General features: G+C 38.3%; 1 protein-coding gene across 1 annotated transcript in view; it reads left to right on the forward strand.

Annotated features, from left to right (window-relative positions):
- Positions 1-21,621, forward strand: part of LOC135468610 (transcription factor SOX-5-like) — a 117,767-nt gene that overhangs the window by 28,645 nt on the left and 67,501 nt on the right. The window contains exon 2 of the mRNA XM_064746952.1: positions 7,566-7,604. The gene's annotated coding sequence lies outside the window, so the exon portion shown is untranslated. The remainder of the gene's footprint in view (positions 1-7,565; positions 7,605-21,621) is intronic.

The following is a 21,621-nucleotide window of genomic DNA, read 5'->3' on the forward strand; positions in this document are numbered from 1 at the left end:
CGTTGAGTTATTCATTTTCAGTTGCGTAAAGACCACATCGAAACCAACTAACAAAGTATCTGCTATTGTAGCGAATTTAATTTCCTGTTTCTCAGTGTGGGACGAAAAAGCTTCTGCATTTAACAGGCCTATGACATGGGCCTTGTGGTCTGTCGGAATTTGTGTTTTTGTCTGAACATACTATATATTTGCATGGCTTAGTCAATGTTAGGGTATGACAGTAAATGGGAGGTGTGGGTCGAACAATACAAGGATTGTTTAAGACACTCAATCTGTCTAAAAATACCCTTTAATTTCATGTTGACAGAGTCCCCTAAAGCGACATGCTCTGGTACATGTATGACTAGGCTGTCTGTTATAACTAACCCTTTTATCATCCACTTAATCTTTGCTAAGTTACTGTGAATTAACGACAAATTATTTTATGATACTTTTGTTCATGTGCTAGTATTAATTTTCCCGACTTGAATAATTTTTGTTTTTTTACACACATTAAACACATACATCTGTCCACATATTATCTGTCCAGTCTTGACCATATACATACATGTATATAATATATATATATATATATATATATATATATATATATGTAGCTGTGCCAGCTTTTTTGGCTTGATATTACGTGTTTTTTTGTATTGAATGTATCTGAATGTATTGTGTGTGTAACTTATGCTGAACTTCTCCATTCCCTGTGTGTTACTTGTACCTAGAGTATATGTCAAGGTACATGTTTGGTTGATAGTATTTGTCGAATATAGTTTCGGATTAGTTAATTTATTTCATTTTTACCTGTAACATTCTAACTTTTGGTAAGTTTGCAAATTCCTGTCTATTTTGTTAGTATTATAATATCACGCTTCCTGGATGTTAAAAAATGAAGAGGTCAAACTCAGCATGGGTCTTCAAGATTCATGGGTCTTTCAATTTGGTGAATTGTGTCATTGTCAGCGTACATGTAGTTTTCGAGGACTACATTTATTTGCAAGCAGAAACATGGGAAAACAAATATTGTTCAGTGCTTAAACAATTCCATTATGCAACACCATGTGCATCTCCTCAAACTTTATCTTCAAAAAAACATCTAGTTTCTCTAAAACTTTTCCATTTTGTTTTCTGGCTGTCGAGGTAAAAACCGTATTTATCTTGCTATTTGTTAAGGATTTGCCCTTGTTTGTCCGCAATTGCGGCTTGTCAATATTCCATTGTGATTTTCGGCGGGCAGCAGCCCATTAGTTGTAGCAGACCCTGGGTTGTGACGCTGTTGTAACAATGCCTCAATCTTTTCATATCTTCCGATAATGGAATCTAGATCTACTGATGACTGGAGAGACAATACACACGACGCAGTCACTCGAGAAATCTGCTGTGTGACATTGTGTTACTCAACAAAGAGACAATATTAGAGAAGATCTTGTGTCCAAGACCCTTAATGAGGTGGAGAAGAAAAGAGAAAATGGCCCCTTGCTTGTTTTGTGTTTAACCTGAAGCTTAAAATGCCTCAAGTGCCTCCAATAAGTAGTGAGCCCTCTAAGACGAACAGAACTTTTTTGTGAAGAAGTACATGTACAGTTGTGTAATGGCGCTATGTGGACGCAAGCACTTAGTAAAGTCTCGTAACACACAACATGTCTCCACTTTGGGTGCAACAAAGTTTGTTTGCAATTCCCCTTTGATATTTTCTTTCAAGGTGCAGATGTATGTGTCTTCATTTGTTTGATGTTAGATTTGCATTTTTTTTAATTGAAATCAAGAGTTTGTCAATTTACATTAGGCATCAATCGAAAATTCAAATCAGTTATTTGCAGCACAGATTTGGGCGAAAACATGGACAGACTTAAATCTTAAATTCACTTAAATCTGACTCTGAGGTGTTTTATATCTTCATAGTTATGAACTGAACTCTTTTGGAAACTTGAGTTGCTGGTGAATGATGTCTACAATTATTTCTGGGGTTGTATCTGTGAGCAGCTATTTCTTGCCCAAATACTTGCATGATAAGTGATGACCCAACTTTATATGCTGTAATGTTTCATGCATATCAATAATGGTTAAAAAAAATGGCCTATATTCTTAGATATACGTGTGTTTTACACACCTTAAATTTTTGTAAGAGAACTTCTGTTTGTTTGAAAGTTTGGGATTGAACTTTTATTACAGATTCAATGAAATGAAAATGGGTATAATATTGCAGGGCTTGTTACAATGACATTTCAGCTAGCGTACATCCAACTGATATATGTGCGTGCCTTTCATGGTCGTGATTCTGCACATTAATCTTTTCAGTTATGTCGACATATGGACAAATTTACAAATTTAAACATCTTTCGGCCTTTCCCCTGGAGGGAAAAATCGTGCGTTGAAAGAGACAAAACTTGAAGGAAGTAGACTGGCAGGAATATATCCCAACAAAGCATTTCATGTCAAACACACGTGGTTTACAATTGCTGGTGTTTTCAACTTTGTAAAATATGTACATGTACTATATTGCTGAGAGCATCTCTCCCCTCCCCCTCCCCTCCCCTCCACCTTCCACTACCATCTCCTCTCAGGCTACATCTCAGGCAGGATAACGTCAGTGATAGGCCTGAGAAAAGAAGCTTTTTAAAACAACAGGGTCGGGTATTTTTTTCTTTTTCTTCCTCTTGAGGAAAAACCCTGTGCTTTTGTTTGTTTTTTGCCGCTGATGAAGTTTTAATTAGGGGTCTGCTGTGACACCATTGTTATCCATCTAGGGAATGGTGAGTCATCTGTCTGGCTTCAAATACGCCCATCTTCTTAAGAACAGCCAAAAAAGAACAAAAAAAGAGAAGAAAAAAACATAAAAGTAGAATGGACAGGCTTGAAACAACAGCCTTGTCACTATATGGTTTACCCAATCTGCATTCTAATAAGCCAGTTTTGACAATTGAGAGTTTGTGTTGTTTCTTTTCTAAGCTTTATATTGTTTTCCCCCATGGGCTATTTATGTAGATAGGGTGAGGTGAATATGAAATGCAATTTATCTGGTTGGCCAGGTGTGGTAATTGTGGGTTTATGGTTCAGCATCTTGCTTTTCTCACCACGCAGGAAGGTGAGGGAGTCTATGTCTTGTTATCTCATATACAGGGTATCCCAGAAGTCGTGCACCATCCTGATTTTCATTTTTTTTTTTCTGTGTTTCAGATTTAATACTGATTTTAAATTTTTTTCACTCTTTCAGAGTTAATTATGGCTAATAAACTAACAGTAAAAGAGAGAGTTGAATTGGTTTTTATGTTTGGGACACCCTGTATGTCTTTAAACATTGTTTCAGATCATGTTTATAGACTTGAACCTCTTAACTGTGACAAAAAGATATGGTTATGCAGTGTGAAAAATAAACTTTCCTCAAACTTTCAAAGTGATGTGACAGTTTTGATTTACCTGTATTAAATGTACACTGTATGTAATATGTTCATATACTAGATGATTTACATGTATGCACAGGGATGACCGAGTGTCTTTGATTTTCATTCCATAATGTGGTTTACTTAATCAATAACAGGGTTCCTACAAGATCTTGAAAAGCCTGGAATTTGAAAGTAACTATTTCCAGGATTTTCAAAGCCTACAAAATCAAAGTGTTTTTGTAGGTGGGCCCGATAAATTGTTTAAATTGAGACTGTAGGACCAACTTGAGTTGTTGTGTACAGTATGCTGATGTTTACACGAGAGATATGTCTTTCAACATGTTTGAAATTGTTTAATACACTGCTGTGTATCTGTGCAACGCTCAACTAATGAACTTGAACTAATTCCTTTAAGTGTGTATAAAATTAGAATATTTATACCAAGTGGACTGGAAAATGTGATTTTTGGGTCTGGGAAGGCCTTGAAAAAGCCTGAAAATTAGAAATCTCTAAAATCTACAAAGCCTACAATAATCAGGGGCCAATTTCTTTGAGTCAGTTATAACATCAGGTAGACAAATGCACTTGATGCAGTGTTACGGCTGGGAAACAGCGCCTGGAATTAGACATTTTACAAGGGGAACAGCAAGGAGGGGTACGTGTATGTTTGACATGCATATACGTGTATCTTAATATCTGCCCTGAGATGATCAGACACAACACAGCCTGGTTTTACAATACATGCGGATTTTTCAGTCGAGAGTAAAACAACGCAGCCTGGTTTTACAATACATGCTGGTTTTTCAGTCGAGAGTAAAACAACACAGCCTGGTTTTACAATACATGCTGATTTTTCAGTCGAGAGTAAAACAAGACAGCCTGGTTTTACAATACATGCTGGTTTTTCTGTCGAGAGTAAAACAACACAGCCTGGTTTTACAATACATGCTGGTTTTACAATACATGCTGGTTTTTCAGTCGAGAGTAAAACAACACAGCCTGGTTTTACAATACATGCTGGTTTTACAATACATGCTGGTTTTTCAGTCAAGAGTAAAACAACACAGCCTGGTTTTACAATACATGCTGGTTTTTCTGTCGAGAGTAAAACAAGACAGCCTGGTTTTACAATACATGCTGGTTTTTCAGTCGAGAGTAAAACAACACAGCCTGGTTTTACAATACATGCTGGTTTTTCAGTCGAGAGTAAAACAAGACAGCCTGGTTTTACAATACATGCTGGTTTTTCAGTCGAGAGTGAAACAACACAGCCTGGTTTTACAATACATGCTGGTTTTTCTGTCGAGAGTAAAACAAGACAGCCTGGTTTTACAATACATGCTGATTTTTCAGTCGAGAGTAAAACAAGACAGCCTGGTTTTACAATACATGCTGGTTTTTCAGTCGAGAGTAAAAAGACAGCAGGTACACAAGGTTTATCTACAAACCTCTGTCTGTGGTAAAAGCTATGCTTCATTGTATCTTTCATCCCAGAAGTAGTGAACATGAGATAATTTATCACAATAATGAAGTCAGACCTAGCTTTGTGACATTAAATATGCAAATTTTTGTGGGAACATTAACTTGTCTTGTTGTGCAGACTTATGGAGAGAAGGAGGAGGAAAAAAAGAAAAAAAGACACAGCACCACCTTAAGCAACTGCCTTATGTGTCTTTCTTATCATAAGTTATTTTAATTGTGTAATGAATTTACTTGATTCAGGAAATTGTATTTTCAGAAAATTTTAGTGTTACATCCTTTTCTGCTGAGACGATTTTTTTTTTCGTTATCTCTGAGGTCTTGTCGTTCCTTTATTTTCTGATTTAAACATTTATTCATACCTGCATGAGTGGTTAGTGTGCAGTTTTCGTATAGGTATGCTCCACTACAAAAACAGTTATCACCTGTACATCTAGGACAATAGACTCAATTGTCAGTTGCACTATAGTGACTAATACTGGTAATCATGCACTAATCTCTGTAATGTTGTACGTAAATACAAAAGAATGCAGTAGTGTAATGTTGGTCTTCTCACGGTGGGTGGGGGGGGGGGGGGGTGAAGGAGGGACTAATGGCCAAATGATTATAGTTGTTGAAAAGTGTGTTGTGGCCTGTTTAAAAGAAGGGGGTGGGATTGGGGAGCAGATTTAGCTGTTGTAAAAAGTACTGTAGTTGGAAAAAGGAAGCATCATAAATAATACTGAAGAAAGATATTTATCTATTTCTTTTGGTGTTTAAAGCAGTACTAAAGAATCTTTCACTTTTAGGATGGGAAGGTTTTAGGAAGGGAAGTCCTAGATTACAGAATGAGAATGGAAAGCTTTTTATTGGAACAGTGGCAGACTGCGGCTGTGAGGTAATTGTTTGATTAGTTGGTGGAAAATGGGGGCTGGGCTGAAGGTCCGATGACCGATGCCCAATATTTAGTGAGATTCCGATAAAGAGATCAATGCCCTCCAGCTGTGTGCCCCCGTTTTCTCCGCCTGATCAAGATTTCCGCAGCAAAGGGCAATAACCATTGTCACAGTCATCTGGCGCTCACCGCTTTTCATAATTGCCTGACCCTGTGCTGATCGCACTTACCGCTGGGCCAGTGAGTTCCCAGACCATCCTGCCTGCATTGGGAATGCGCAATTGTTACAAAGATGTTTCTAGCTGCTCTGAACATCCTCTTTTCTGTACCAATACTGTAATATGTTTGCCACAACAAATAAACCTTCAGTTTGAATGTGGAAAATGCTGCATTGTCTTACTATTAATATATTATTGATTTCACTTACAATTGTAGCCATCTGTTGTGTCCGGGAAATCAATGATTGTTATATAAGCTAGTACACACTGCTGAAACGGGACTTGCCTCCTTGAAAGGAATTACTTTAATTTCTGTACCAGTGAATAGAAATCGTGTTGAATGTGCTAGCATTGATATACATGTACTTTGGTTTGTATGCGTTTTCGACATGTACATGTATTTGTAACGTATGACCTGAGGCTGTAAACTTTTAAGTTCTAATGTTCTGTTGTTTTTCAGGTGTGTTTCTGAAACACATTGCCAGACCATTTTTCTTTTTTTTTTTAAGAAGGCTGACACTTAATGACTGATACCTTCTTTAAATGAAGATTTCTTTGTTTCATTTGTTCATAAAAATTTAGTATGTACATGAACATGTATATCCTTAATGTGAATGTAAAGTCAGCTGCTAAAGCTGAATTAATTAATAAAGTAGTTTTCCAGAAATGCTCTAAAAATATTTTAAAAAAAACTCTGCATCACTTATCAACAAAGTAATTAGCAAACAGCCGTTAGTACCTAGCCACTCATTTGGCAATTAAATTTTGCCATGTTATAGCTATCTAGAGTGACGTTACAAAACCTAGGAGCTCTCTGTTACCATCATTATTAAAGAATGCGGCAATGAGAAAATACAAACAAAAAGCCTGATACCCAACCAAAGAGTATCAGCTCTGTTCCGTGATCAAAGGGCCGATGTGCTACACAAGCGTCATGTTTTAGCGGCCCTGCTTGTCCCCATCCTGCATGGGTGTAAACATTAGGCCTAGCTGGCTGTACCAACTTCAGGGAATTTACTGAACATTTCAGGACCTTCTCATTGATAACAGACCCTCAGATTTTGGGAAGATATTTTTGTAATAAATCTGAATTTGCTAAGGAAAAATAATGCAAAATCACAATATTTTTTTTCAAGCAATGACTCTCCCAAGGCGGTTTTCTTGGCAGCTCACCCTCACAAGTTACTGCAGTATCCTGCCCAACGTAAGCCTTGTGACATGGACAGCCGTTCTCAGTTCCCTCCTCATAAATGTGTGGTTCAAAATGGATCAGTTTAACACTTAAAGTAACCGAAAATCCAATTTATTGCATCAATATCTGTCTATCCACTGTAAGAAACCACACTGACAATCAAGGGCAAATAGTTTTTTTGATGTGACAGCCAATTATCACGTGAGATTTTCAATGCTAGTGATTGGCCAAGTTCAGAAGGATTTCTACAACATGGCTACTCGGACTGAATTGTCCGTCAGTGCCATATCCCCAGTGCTGAACCTTGTAGAATTTTTTACATATTTTTTATATGTCATATCATTTTTTCTGTGTATTTATAGTGGCAGACTTTATGTTCACTTTAACTTTCCGTTGATTCACCTAAAATACTTTTTCTGTTCTCTCTCCAGGAATTCAGGAGCTACATTGCTGGCAACCCCGGAGACATGGTGAGCTCTTGCCCTTTCTTGTCTGATATGACCTTACATTTTTTGAATGTAAAATCAAAAATTTTGTGCATACACTGCAGCTTATTTAGCATGTGGGGAATTTGTTTTTATTTAAGTGCATGTGAAATATACATATGATTGTTTGTAAGATTTATTTTTATAGGAGATGGTTGATGTGTGTGATACATTAAAGAGGTTGTAGGCATGTTTTTTTTTTTTTTGTTTTTTTTTTAAGATTTATGGATTACTTCAGACATGTATATATAGGAGACCATAAAAAGCTGCCTAGTACAAATACCTGTACACGAATGTATGTTGATACACACAGTCTGTTTTTCCTGTGCTTGGTTGTAGTACAAACAGTTCACTATTGTTATGACAAAAATTATCTCTCTCTCTCTCTCTTTTTCTCTCTCTCTCAACAACAACACAAAACACTGTAGTTATTCAGACATAAAAATAAGAAAAAAGTCTGCACCAAGACCAGCAAGGTTATTTGCTTTGTCATGTGTGGAGATTTGTGACGGGGTATTCAAGTCTCGCCCTCTAGTGGAAAATGGAAGCTTTAAGTTTCATTTGGCCTTTTGTTTACACCTTTGTGCTGCTGTTGTTATGTCTTTTGTCTGAGTTTTTACTCAGCTTTCAACAAAAGCATCTGCTAAGATTGCAGTTTGGTTAGTTCACTTTGTTTGTGCTTTCACATTTCCTTTCTTTCTTTTTTTTTTTTTTTTTGTACCTTTCTAGCTGTTTGCGCGGTTTGTTTTGTTTGAATTAAAGTTACAGCACATGGTGTATAATCAACTCTATTAGGTTGCTTTCTGGTTCAAGCGATCCTGTTCTCCTCTTTGTATATTTGAATCATAATTCAAAAATCGTCCAGTGTTTATATGTAAAGTCAACAGCCAGATATCGGCAGACATCAAGACGAGTCCGTTCGGCTGTGTTTGCTGATTTCCAGGATGTTCCATGATATCCCACTTTATAACATAATTCCCTGGGTCAAACAATGCAACGAGGACGTCGTTTTATGTCAGCGTTTCCACAGAGGCAATTATGACTGGTGTAAAACGACACTAGGGTGTTCTTGACATCTCAACTCCTGGCTTCATACATATCAGGATTAACAGTCTGCTGCTTCTGTGGTGTGAGTCAGGGAGAACTTCTCTCATCCCCAACATTGTTTCTCGCCTGCCTGTTCCATCCATGGGGGTTTCCATTGAGAAGACAGGCAGCCAGATTAGGTTCACCAGTTCAGACTGCTGCCATAAACTTTGATAAAGCTGATGTTAAACATAATGTAATCAGGGGTGTTTTTGTTAGTAATACAAAACCCTTCTGATTTCAGTCTTGCCTTTATAAAACCTCTTGCACTTGTCAAATAAACTTCAAACTCTTTTTTTTTTGTCTGGGCTGCTCCCAAAATCCTGGGGAAGTGTATAGAAATTGTTTTGGCTTTAGTATAGGCCAAACAAAACAGTGTAGGTGTGCAAAACCTACAATATTGTACAGGTTTATTTACTATTGCAGTGTTTTAATTATGATAAAGGTGCTGTTGTTTCAGCATTTATATGTTCCGAATTGTGCATTTTGTTTTGTGTAAGTGTGTCCCCCTGAGTCATCAATGGAACTGGACAATTATTTAAAAACATTATTATGTCTTTATTATTATTCTCTACAAAGCCCAGTATTAAGTCATACATAGTTAAAATTTATTAGAAGCATATACAGAAACATGAACTACAACTGGACACTTTAAATAATATCTCATTTCACATTCAAAAAGATTTTGTCTGAGAGTAATTTAATAAAGCTGCCCTCATTATATGATAACTTGAAGTGTGTGAAGTGTCTTGCTTACCTCTTATGACCAAAGCTTCCTATAATACACAATTAGGAGTTTGTTATAGTCATCTCTGGTAACCGCAGACAGATGAAAAAAAAAAAAAGTCACGTTCTAAACAAAAACTCAAAATTACTTGTACTTACACCGCAATTCATATGTCACGTAAATTGGGTTTTTCTGATATCACCATGTGTTAGCCCGATTAAGATTTCCAAAAAAACAAGAAAGCTTTATGCACATTTTTATTTTCTTGTTGAAACATAGGAAATGTGGGCGCCGTGTGTGGCACAGATATGTATTTGAAGGGCCTCTGTATAGTTAATTGTCATTCATGACTTTCTCGGCTTTCAATTATGTGTATGTCTGAGGTTTTCTATCAACATATAGATGTGTGCTGATTTAAAAGGTTTCCACTTTGCTTTTAAAAACGATTTCGCAATATTGAGCGTTGGTTCTGCAGAAGAGGCAGGCAACTGTATAATGATACAAGGTCGGCTGACTGTTTTTTTTTGGTTGGAATAGAACAAAAAAGACTTTGCCTTTCCAAGACTTTACACTGGATGACCATGTGTGTGGGTGGTGGTGGGTTAACATTAGGTGTTTTACCCATATTTACAGATGTCATATGATTAATAAGTACTGGTCTCTGAGCCAGGAAAAATTAAGAGTCCACAGGGTTTAACCAATGTTCGCGAGTTGGGTGGGGCTAGTTCATGCCCCGCCACCAGTAACAAAGGCCCCTTTGACGGGCATGTTTGTCTGGCCAAGTGTAGTCCAGAAAATGTACTTATCAGTCTGTCCCAGAAATTGAATTGTCATTGTTTTCTTTATGGCAGGCCACCATGGTAAGGCATGAGCATTTCGATTTATGGTACATATGTATGTGGGTATGAGGATGTGTGAGGGAAAACTTCAGCTGTAACTAGGCTAAAAAATTCATGCGGGATAATGAAATCAAATTTTCAGTACCAAGAATATCTCAAATTATTGCCTTTCAGTAAATATCAGTTTTGTACCTGTGCAGGTATATTATGTATAATGTTGAAATGATTTTTAAATGTTATAATGTGACCGTCTTTGTAAATTTTGGAAACTTTATTATTGCTTTTGGACAAAGAAGGCTAATATTTGATGAAAGATAATTACATGTATTTGGGTTGTTCTAAAATAATGACAAAAATTTGATGGGATTTTTTTGCTGATTAAGCTTTTGTTGGTTTAGCCTCTGTAGGAGATTGTTTAATGTGATTCATAATATTTTTTCTCTCTCATGTTGATGGAGTTTATTGTGTTGAAAAAGAATGAAACTTCTTTTTAAATGTTGAATCCAAACATTCATTTTTCTTGTTCTCTGGGATATATTTGTGTCTTCAGTATTAGTTTAGTAGTTTTGTACAGGTACTTTTCTTATTCTGCATTTCTTCGGAGCGTCTTAAACATTTGTCAAGATATATGTTCCTTTGTGACCAAATAATTCAATCCATGAAGAAAAATATTGCAGGTTGTGGAGCAGTAGGTTAGTTTGTTGGCTAAGTACATGTAGTGTGAAGCATTCTTTGCCGGAAGCCACGAGTCTTGTGAACAGTGAGGTCATTTGTTCAGATCAGGAGTTGAGAGCCCTAACTGATGAGGACTGGAGCTCTTTTTGAGATCAGGTGTTTGTAAGGTCAGCAAGTTTTCGCCTACCACAAACCTGACCCCTGTTACGTTTGACTACGCTTGACTACGGCATTGAAGATGTTCATGATTGAATCATAATGTGCACATCTTAGCCCATATCTCAGATTACATTTTGGATTATGTAGCCAGTTTATCTTACTTTACTCTCTTGTGTTTGTTTCCCAAATTATTCACATAATTCCGCAGAACTCTTGACATCTCATCCGTGTTTGACTTCCAAAGATAGCACATTTTGAGGTCAGACGTGCGATTTGGTTACATTTATATCTAGTTGTTACAGATAAGACAAGGTTTAAGATCTGGGGAGGTTCTTCACCTAGTATTTAACCCAGCTGAGTCATTGGTGGAGATTTCACAGCAGAGTTGACTTCTGGTGAGATACAAGTGGAAATAGTCAAGCTTATTGGAGTCAGAATAAGATTTAGATGCAAACCTGATAAAAGCTGAACTGTGACAGACATGTCATTTATATTACGCGTATCAAACATTCAGCTCTGTGAATGACCAATGTGGGAGACCAAGGCAGTACACATGTACAAGTACATATGTTGTTGTATTTTATTCCTGTCTTTAGAGATCCACTAAGTTACTGTTTATGTGTGGCTTTGTATGATGTAAGACCTGTAGATTCTAAAATATTTGCAGCTAATCCCAGATTCTATCATTTAAGATACCTATTCCGAAACGTATGAAGAAGAGTCCGTTTAACCAAGCACTTTCCGGTTAAACTTGTCCGGTATCTCCTATTCATTCAGGCTTGTATCTCCTATTCACTTAGTCCTGTATCTCTTATTCACTCTAGTCTTGTATATCATTCTTTTTTTTTTCCTATTCACTGTAATCTCACATCTAGTATTCATTCCCTTTTTCATACCTTCACTCTGGAGTTAATCTCTGTCCTTCTGTTCTTGAACTTTTATTCCATCTCTATCTAGGAAAGAGGAATATGTTAATTTTGCGCCATTGGTTATATAATAAAAGTCCTTCCATTGATGTCAGTGGAGAATTTACTGATAGCCATTCTGTCTGGCATGATGATAAGTGTGCACCAACAGTATTTGGTGTCACTTGAGTGCTTATGCCTTTGGTAAGCTTTCATTGGCAAGATTCCTGTCACAACTATACAAAAGCATACGTGCCGTTTTTAGCATCTGTTAATCCTTTGTATAGCATGACAACAATTAGGATTGTCAAAATAATGCTTCTTTTGATGTTTGCTTTTTGACATATTTTTATTATATTTGGATATTTCTAGATGCGAACTTTGAATGAACAAAATGGTGTTCATTGAGTTTGTTCATGTTGTTGATAAAGGGTTCCTGCGCTGAGTTTGTGATCACTTTTGGTCATACCAGTTACACCTGAAGTATACAGATTTTGTACTTGAAAAACTTAAGATAGTAATTTATGGTGATAAGTAACTGCCTCAATTTGCTAAAACAGAATGAAATAAATTACTTGTAAGTGTTGTAATATGTGATAGATTGCAGATGCCAATTGCGTACATATATTGCCATAGTTGTGAAAGGACAGTTTGTCAGTGCATCATGACATGATGTATGCATATAAATTAGAGAATGTCACATCACCTTCTGTGTTGTCCTTAATAATATATGTGGTCTCTATTTCTGGCATTGTAACTTGAGGAATGTTGTTTGTGCTACTTATTGATGCACATTCATGTCTGTCATATTAATGCAAATCTCTCATAAGAGCATGTGTTAGCTTTAGCCTTGTGTACGTTTGCATTTATTAGAAAAGGTATTTTTGTTCTGCTTTATTAAAGAAGAACCCTCACCTCCTCCCCCTTCCCAGCCTCTCCTACACAGGATGTATACATGTATATAGTATTTTTATCTTTAATCTTGGTCAGTTTATGAAAAATATGCACATATTGGCTGTACTTGAAATTCTTGGGTTTTGCCTTTGATTTGCTCACGACAAACTTATTATTTCATAATTAGATTACCAAGGCTATTATTATTGTGTAATGACTTATTACCTTGTTATAAACTGTGCAAGAATGCCTCCTATAATTTATACACATACTGTTTATTAGGACTCCACTTCTATTAAGCTAGTCTTAAACTTGACATCATGTCTGTTCAAATGATTGACGGACTCCAGTAAGCAGTAAAAATGTGATAGATTTTAGTCCAGTGATAGCAGTAGGATTGAAGCACAAGTATGTACATGTAGATGCTACGGAAATAGTATTTGACAGCTGTTAAAGAGCACAGAAGGAGAGTAAACAGGATCCCACTATCACGTTGAGGGCTTAACAATTTTCTGTTGTTAGGAAACTACCATTGTCTTATGTTTGGACTTTGTTTTGGGTGTTGCTGGTGGTATCCCGGGGCTAAACCATTGGGTAAAATGTAGGCTATCTTAAAACATAGTGGGTGTTAATGTATTTGACTCTTACTTGTGCCTATCACTTTTCTTTGTCAAACTGTATAAACCCACTTTTGTACATCCCAGCTGCCAACATGTTTTAAAAACACATGCAGTTCTTCTCCTATTAAGATATGGTATCTCAAGTTATTTAGCGAATGGAAATCCATATATATCATTTGACTAGGTGGTGCATATTTCTGTTTCGACGTTAATTTTAATACAGTTTTATTCAGAAAAAGCCCACTGTGATAAATGGTAGCTGTTCTTTGGTTTGAGAGTTGAGAATTACATTATTGCAACTGGAAATCATTATTTCTGATTTTCTGTGATTTCTATGATTTAAATGATTTTTTTTCTTATACTGTACTAATTACTAATATTTCCAACTGACTTGCTGCAAGAAGAGAATCCTGTAAAAGTTGTATTGTTGTAGGACACAAATTGTCATTCAAAGATATTCTGTGTTTGACAGCCTTTTATGGATTCTGATGCTGTTTGCAGTGAAATGTTGTACATATAAGTGATGTCTTAAAGCAACAAAGACCTGAAAGGAAATTGCTGTGCGGAATTTGATTCCTATTTCTTGTGGGTGTGAAAACAGCCTCCCCTCTGCCAGGTTAATTGTCCAGCTGAATGTAAACATCAGGTAGGGAATAGACTGGTAATGGATTGGCCTTTGACCTTAGGCTGACCTCAGCAGGTGACCCTTGACCTTCAAAATAACTAATGTACACACACTCTTCAGCAGGGGTCTATGATCAAGTGCTTTACAGAATGGAGGCGGTGGCAAGAAAAAAGAGAGGGGAATAAAGAGGGGGCTAAGTGGTCAACCTGACATCCACAGTCTTTGTTCTGGACAGTTCCGCCAAGTATACAGCCCTTTGTGTCAATTACCGAAGAAACACAGTCATTGTGGTGCGTGCTGGGAGATTCCTCAGAGTGGGCCGCGAGGTGTCGAGGAGAGGGGCCGCTGTCTAAGTAGCGGGTGGGAGACGAAAGGAAGGCACCCCCTTAGTTTAAAGCCCAAAATATGTCCCGTGGCAGCCTTAGATCTCATGTGTACATATTACTGGAGAAAGACCATAGGTGATGGAGCCTTTGACACAACACATGAAACAACCCTGCTTCAACAATTATTGATCTCATGCATCAATGTTCTGGCCACATTTCAGCACTCTGGGCGCGGAGAAAAACGGCTCAGCAATCAATAACCTTTCCAGTGTTGATCTTGATTATTTCGGCTCAGTCTGTTTCCCCAGCCCCACCGAGGGCCAGCTGTAGCCCCCAAATAACACATGCCGCAGCCCAATGATGTTTTCTTCTGGAGGACAATGTGCCTAAATCTGTTATTATTACTCCCAGATTTTGTGTGTGCGTTCATGCACCGGCCACTCACTAACCAACGAGAGAGCCCTCCGTATTGCCGCTACCCCTTGCCTCAAAAAATCAATGCTCGTCTGTTCTTTTGCCACATCAATTTCAACACAGCACTGAACTGCCCAGCCTGGGCTAATAACACTGACAGATGATAAAAAGCACTTGGTGTTTATTAAGTATCACATGAAGTTTTAATTAACAATATTTGGGGTTGGCCCAGTGGATGTCGCAATATCAGCGGGAAGTCTCTCGATGCGAGGGAATTCACCATTGTTGGCTGCCCCACTGTGCCAACATCTTTGATAAATTCCAAGACTTCGGCGAAGCGGCTTGCATCTTCCCTCTCATTTCCACTGGTTACCCTGAAGATCATTGTGGGAAGCAAATTCAAAGGCTTGATTACCCTTTGTTACAGGCAGGCAGCAAATTGGGTCTTTGTTTGATGGGGTGGTCGCATTCCTTTATCGTTAGCCAATAATCGGGAGGTTCTCAGCCTTTCAATTTATCTGCTGTATGTGTAGGGCCCAAGAAGCACGGAAGCAAGGGTGCTATGATGGTCTACGTCACCGCAGTAACTTTTCTCTGCGCCCATTGTTGTGAGAATCTCCCGGGTAGGCTTTTGTCCGTGGAGGAAGATTCCATTTCCTCTCCACTTCTTCTTGCCCATGTTGAAACTTAACTGAATTCCATAGCAGCAGATTTTTAGAGACATGTGCTGTAACCTAGGCAACAAGCTTGTGATAGTTGAAATTCTGCGATCCCTTCTAATTGGCCATCTATTGAACTGTAGCAATTCTGGCCAGCTCTTGGTTGAGCCTTTATTGTGTTTTCATAGAAAATAGCAAAAAATTGATAGAATTGTTCATCAACCTTTTATTCTTGTGCGCGCTCTTCATTTTCTTTTGATGCAAAGTCCAGGTTCTTCTTCATTGTTGCTGCATGGAGGGTGGTTAGCAAATTATCCCTGCACACTATAACTACAGTTCCACAGCCAATTAGGGAGAAATTTTCAACTTGCCAATTTATATAGAATGACAAAAAAAGACTTTTGAAGTTGCATAAATAGTGTTCCTAAATACGAAAACCTTTACGTGCCTGTCCTTCAATTTTTATTTCCCAAAACAGTATGTGACTAAGCCAGAATCATTGGGTATACTCTTTTACTTAGACTTTTGTGTATGTGTCCCTGCTGAGAAGAGGAGTTTTTTTAATTGAAAAACCTTGCTTCTTACGTCTTAAGCACAGCATATTCACCCCAAGATGGCACTATTCAACCCCACTCCCATTCATTGTTGAATTGTGTTTTAGCTCCTCTCTAAAGAATATTGACGGAATGTAATCTTCAGTGGGCGAACGTGAAGATTTTCCTTTAGAGAAATTTCATTGAAGACGCCTGCGCTGTGCCCGGAACTGGAAGAGAAGGCACAAGAAAGGACAGAAATTGCACAAAAAGAAAAAAAAAAAAATGAAATGAAATAAAAAAAAATTATTCACGGAATGAAATGAAAGAAAAGGGAAAATAACTGAATTATCTGAAGCTCGAATGGCAGGAGTGATAGGGGGATCGGGACGGTACAAAAAGCAAGGAAAATAGACTTTGTTTAATGAAGTACAATGGATCTGTCAGGCTTAACTGATAAGAGACTGAGTAAATGGATGACAATAGACATTATTGACAATGGTGGAAGATTCCTCCATCCCAGAGGGGGGCAAGGCAGGAGGGCTGAGGAGTTAGGCAGGGTTATAAGTGATCTGTATCCAGCCACAACTCAGGACGTGGTACCCATACGGCGGTGCTAGGGCAATCAGCGGAAGGTGGACCAAACAGCAGAGTCGTCACCAATCAGCAGTGCACATGCGAAGATAGCCGGCCGGCTCTTATGTTTACCTCCTCCAAACTAAAGACAGGACGAAGGAATGTGACATCTCGTCACCCCTTCTCTGGGCTGCATAATCAAAGAGGCCCCTCCAAGTGCGGACAAGAACATCTTCCACTTTCTCTCTCTGGTCAATAAGAAGGGATTAAAGGAAACTATGTAGCCGTAGAATGGTGTTTTAGTGTGCCGATCAATGTGGACGGTCTGATAGTGTGCCTACTTGCTACTGGGGTAATTAGCCACACATGTGACCCACAGAAGACGGCTGTTTCGCTGACAACAAAGGGTTAGATAACCCCGTTATGCACCCTGCCTGTGTGGCCCTGCTTCGGCGTATCCCCGGGAAGGTCCGAGTGTTGACCGGCAGCCTGTGAATATTGGCGACTCTCAGTAGACTGTTATTGTGACTGATGCGAGGGACAGCCTAGTGCTGTAGCCTCTAACAGTTATCATATCAGCGGTGCAACCCTGCAGGGCCTGACTGTCTTGGCCCCCTGTCAACTGTAACCCTTGTGATTTATCAGTGTGTGGAGGAATGTGATCAGCTTCGCCACTGCCCGCTGCGCCGTGGACCCTCAGCACGCCTGCAATCCATCCTCTTAGAATATCGTGGACGTTCTGCATGGTGAAGCTGTCAGGTATGTCAGTTGTCAAACAGTTGCCTTGGTCCATTGACGCTTTACGCATACATGTGCTCATTGTTATTTTCGTCCTTCATGCTCTAAGTATATCCGCCCCACCCCACAACCCACCTCATCACCGTCTCCTCCTTCCAGTAAATGTATATTCAGCCCTACAAAATCTCGTAATTTTTCTCCCAATTTTTCGAGATTTATTAATTACCAAGTAAGTGTCAACGATTCTGTATTAATTTGTGCACTGTTTTTTTTTTTTTTTTGTTGTTTTTTTCTGGGCTCATCGTGATATATTCTGATAGTAATTAATAAACGTCTGTACTGACGATGTGTCATGTAAATTTATATCCCTGATAGGACTTTAAAGAGAGCATCATATCAGATCACTGCCACATTAGGCCTGAATTCTCTGTTGCCATTCTTTATTAGATGTCTGCAGTTTATAAGCAGGAAGCAATGTGCAGGGTTAAAAAAAACTGCCAGGGAACAATGGTAATAAAAAGTTATAAAGTCCAAATGGATTTTTACCTCAGGTCATTTGGCAGATAATGCTGTTCATTAGCATAAATGAATCTTGCGAAGGAGAGACTTTGTTCTGGGGGATTGGACTTAAGACAAGCTGCTTTTTAAGGACTTATGAACACCGTTCAAGTGTGTCTGCCTGTGATCTCTCTCGAGATAGATACTCATTGTTCGTTGTGGAAGGTGTTCGTCACGGTAACTAACTCAGCGACCTGTCAACCTTGACGATATCCTAATTAATACACTATTGACTGGTCCAGGCTTTCTGTCATATGACACACTCAAAATCTCTCACCCCATACCCCTACAGCCACTCCATCACCTTTGCCGTTGGAATCAGTTTCAACGCCTGTGCCCGTACTTTTCAATTGAAACTCAACCATTTGATGATATAGAAAGAAGTACACATATTTAAAGGATGTCACTAGATTTCATGTAGTGTATTAGTGTCTTCTTTAAAATTTGATTTCCTCAGTGGCCTGTCTCTGTTTCCTGTAACTGATTCACTGCTTTAATAACTAATAAGTGTCTAAAACTTTTCACACATATGTATTGCTTTTTAAATTGGTAAAAAGTGTAATTTGTTAATTTTTCGTACATTCTAGAGTATTTTAGATTTGACTTTGAAGAAAATTTCATACAATCTGGTTGAGCTTATTTCACCAATACATTGGAAGGTACTAAAATAGACTGCAAATCTAGAGGTTTCTGGAACATCACCTGAACTATTGTCGATCTTGGCAAGGTACCACCATATCTATGGTTGGTAGAAGGGAGGATTATTGTGGGATTGTTTTAAGGTATAAAATTTAAGGATGCTTAATCATTTTAATGAAAATATCATATGTTCTTAAAGGTCTTTATAATTTTCTTTTTATTTTTTTTCTTTAGTTTTTATTTCTGCATTTCTTCCTAATATGATTTGATGGGGAAAATTTTGCAATACAAGAAGATGACCCATTCAGTCACCTAATATGATCTTCTTGAAAGAGATATGTAGTGCTCGGCTCGCTTGTGCTCACGATTGTCCCATAATTTGACGGAGTGAAGTGCTATATTTGGTCCGCATTATGACGTCCAGGATATGCATGGATTTGCCAGCGACTATGTTTATAATATCGATCTGAATTGCTGTTCCCACATTAAAGACGAAACAGTGTTTTGCTGCGCACGTTGAGTAACGCCTATTGTTTCCCTGTGTCGTTTGCCTGATGCTGATTTATCCCGTCAGTTTCCGCGCAATTATCCGCAGGGAGGTGAAGCAAGTGTGGCCGAGCCGACACCGAGTGGCAGCCCAGCCTTGTAGCCACCTATACGGTTTGGCGTAACCACCCTTCTTAATCTGGTGATCAATCACAGCAATTACGAATTACACCATTCGATTTCACACAATGGCGCAGGGTTTGCGACACTGCGCAGCGAGATCAATAGCTTTTAATAAGCGAATATTGCATACAGTATTGTTACCGACCCTATCACTTCATTTATCTCCATATTAACGAGCCGTGTTAGTTTTGCTGTCACTGATAGATAGAAAGTTCCTTCAGTCGGGCTTGCTTACGCTCCCGTTTTTAGTCCTCTTGCCACCACTCGAGATCGTGAAAGTTTTACTCTGGTATTACCCACAGTCCTCACTCAAGGTAAGACAGCTTCAGTTACATTGAAAGTGCTCTCATTGCCTCTCACACTTTTCAGTGTGCCAAAGTCTATTACACTTAAACCATGCTTGTGATGAGAGTGTGTTGACCAGGAATGGGTTTTTTTTCCATCACCATCCCTTTTATGTCATATTTTTATTTCTGTTTTATTTATTTATTTTTCTGGTTGAGTTTTTGAACTTTTTAAGAGTTATTTACATCATAGATACATTATTTAGTTAGATAGATAAATGTAGTTGAGTCATATTAACACATTTACATACCATGATACATGTATAAATCATTATGAAATTTGATCATGGGAATTTGATTTATCAAAAGAAATAAGACTTATCGTGTGTCTGTGCCCTTTGTATGTACGCTTAAGATGCTAAAGCCTCAAAGCACACTTCACATTATTCATCTTTTCTAGCGCTATTCACCAGACTTCTTCCCAACTCCCAGCGTTTTTAAACAGAGCATCCTGTCATTATGGTGGACGGGATGTTACATTTAAGCAGCAATGAGTAATTTCCTGACTACAGAAAACAAACCCTTCAGAAGTTTTGTTCACCACATGTATAATTGTGACTGTATACTAAGTACAATAGTCATCTGCCTTTTTTGCGGTTGGTATTGCGCGTGAAGGTTCAGCAAGTGCATGCTACAGAAGTTTCTCGGAACGTTACGAACAATAGCAGTTTAGAAAGACCTAGAGACGAAACAGTTGACTGTTTGTGAAAAAGTGATGGGACGTACGTCTATTATGTACATACTCTATATGTATATGTAAATCACTGGCATCAAGGTTTGGTGTAGGAGGTGAGATATGTTTGTAGAAGGTCATGATTTAGCTCTGGTAAAAGGTTTTCCATCAAGTATGTTCTCAGAGGATGTATGTACACAACGGATGGTACCCATTTTACACAACCATGAATGGAATAACCATGAGAAAATATACATGTGAGTACTTTCGTTGTGAAATTTTTCTGAAAGATATGACTTAATTGTGTACCAACATGTACTTTGTGGACGGTATTTCATTCTTCTTTTTTTTCTTTTTTTTTTTTTGGTACCGGTAGCAGACTAGTCATGTTAAGTTTTAAATAGAATGTTTAATTTGACACAATTGTAAATTGTGATAGTGCACTGGAAATAGCGACGTGTAACATCTTTATCCATCGTCTCCTAGAGCTACATGGTAAATGTAACAGTCAGATAGTATATCTCATGCTCACTAGTACCTTGCCGTTACCTCTCCCACGCTTTTGTACTAATTACGCAAAGGTCGGCAAGTGTTAACACCGAGGTCAGTGAGGGTAAATGTATAGACCATGTTACTAACGGGAGCTGTTGGGGTGTCCCGTCTCACTCAAGGGGGAACTGTTTAAGTAAACTCCTGGGACAAGTATCCATCGACATTTAACACTTCACTACTGATTGGCTCAATGTTACCGTTGCTTAATTTCACACATGTCAACCAGGTGAATGGCCTTCACTTATGTTTCAGTTAGAGTTCTCTTTTTTTTTCTGCCAACTTTTTCTTTTATTTTGTTATCAACTTTAGCTTCTGCTTGTAATCTTTTTTGTCCCAAGCTGTCAATTTTTCAAGCAAATGTTTTTGGAAAGCATGAGCCGTGGACACGTGTGAAGGAATCGGCACCGGGTTACTGATTGTACCAGATTAACAGTACACTAGCAGCACAGACACATGGCACCAGATCCAGGTGTGCCTAACTCGCATACACTAATTATCTTTCTTAAGGTTTGTTTCTGTTTTTCTGTCAAGTGTTTTTCTTCCATGCTATTTTTTGGTGGTGTGGAGAGAACCATATTCTCTTCTGTAAAAGACACTTGAAGATTAGTACATGTTGTTTTGGGGATGTTTTTTTTTTTTTCTCGGGTGAGTTTTTCTCGCCTGCCGATCGGGCTGTCAGTTCGCAGATCCGTTGTTTCTTCACTCCACTCACCAGCTGTCGAGGCCAGATGGTTTCAGCTGCAACAGGGGTCAGACTGGTTCCTTAAAAATATTCAAAATTATGACCAGAT

This window comes from Liolophura sinensis, chromosome 6 (genome assembly GCF_032854445.1).
Source record: "Liolophura sinensis isolate JHLJ2023 chromosome 6, CUHK_Ljap_v2, whole genome shotgun sequence".
In the NCBI taxonomy this organism is placed as follows: domain Eukaryota; kingdom Metazoa; phylum Mollusca; class Polyplacophora; order Chitonida; family Chitonidae; genus Liolophura; species Liolophura sinensis.